This window comes from Triticum dicoccoides, chromosome 6B, assembly GCF_002162155.2.
Source record: "Triticum dicoccoides isolate Atlit2015 ecotype Zavitan chromosome 6B, WEW_v2.0, whole genome shotgun sequence".
NCBI lineage: Eukaryota > Viridiplantae > Streptophyta > Magnoliopsida > Poales > Poaceae > Triticum > Triticum dicoccoides.
The window spans coordinates 574,592,758-574,593,894 of record NC_041391.1 but is presented as its reverse complement, the minus strand read 5'-3'; positions in this window follow the sequence as shown (position 1 = coordinate 574,593,894).

The following is a 1,137-nucleotide window of genomic DNA, read 5'->3' as shown; positions in this document are numbered from 1 at the left end:
CCCCCCAAGTCGCCCCTCTCTCCCTCTCTCATCTCCTTCACTCCCCCCTTGGATCTTCACCGATTCTTCACCGTTTTGGCGGATCGAGATGGCCCCGAGGAGAGAACCGTAAGCTCCTCCGATCCCTCCAATTAGTTTTTGCAAACTTGCTACCGATTCGACGCATTATTTGCTTGAAATTCCTCATGTTTTTGAACTAAGATTGATTTTTTTCACCTAAGATTGATTGTAGTTGTAGTTCTTAGTTCTTTAGTAAGTAGTGGTATTGGATATGTACTCTAATCAATAGTTCATATGTTAGTGTGAAGATGAACCCTAGTTCATAATTTTTTGTTAAAAAAATTATGATGTAATGTTGATAAAGGGATGAACCCTAGTTTGATGATGCATGTGATATGATGATATGATCTAGTGTGAAGATGAACCCTAGTTTGATGATGCATGTTGATATGATGATATGAAGATGTTGTTTGGAAAATTTTGTTTAAAAATATGAAGCTATGATGTATGTTGGATTTTTTTTTGATATGATGCATGTTGATATGATTTGATCCATCATGTGTAGTAGATGTTGTTGGAGGAATATGCTTAAAATTTTATCTTCATATGATTTGAGTTCATTGTTTGTTTATGTATGCTTATGCTTATGGTGCTTTTGTTTATGAAACTCTATTAAGGCGGCCACCTCTTGCGGACAACATCGGCCCACGGTACTGCATGCTGGACTGGGCATTCGACAAGGGTCATCGTGCCCGTTTCATAGAGAACGGAGAGGTAAGTGATATGGAAGAAATTTTGATCAAAGTTCTCGGATTGATGAAAATGATTTCCTAACTTTTTGGCGTTCACTTTTTGACAGACGCTCCAGCCACTGCGCATGAGGGGTCACGGGGTTCATGGGCATATGGACTACGACGAGCGCTACGCGCCGTTCTTCAAGAGAGCCCGTCTGTTGGGTTTCGTGCTGTAGTTCAAGCGTCAGCCGCCGACGCTTGTCCACGCGGCTCTCACAGCTCTGATTGACCGTTGGAGACCGGAGACCCATTCTTTCCATCTGCCATGCGGGGAGATGACGGTGACCCTAGAGGACTGGGGGATGATTACTACAATACCGATCGAGGGTCATGCACTCACCGG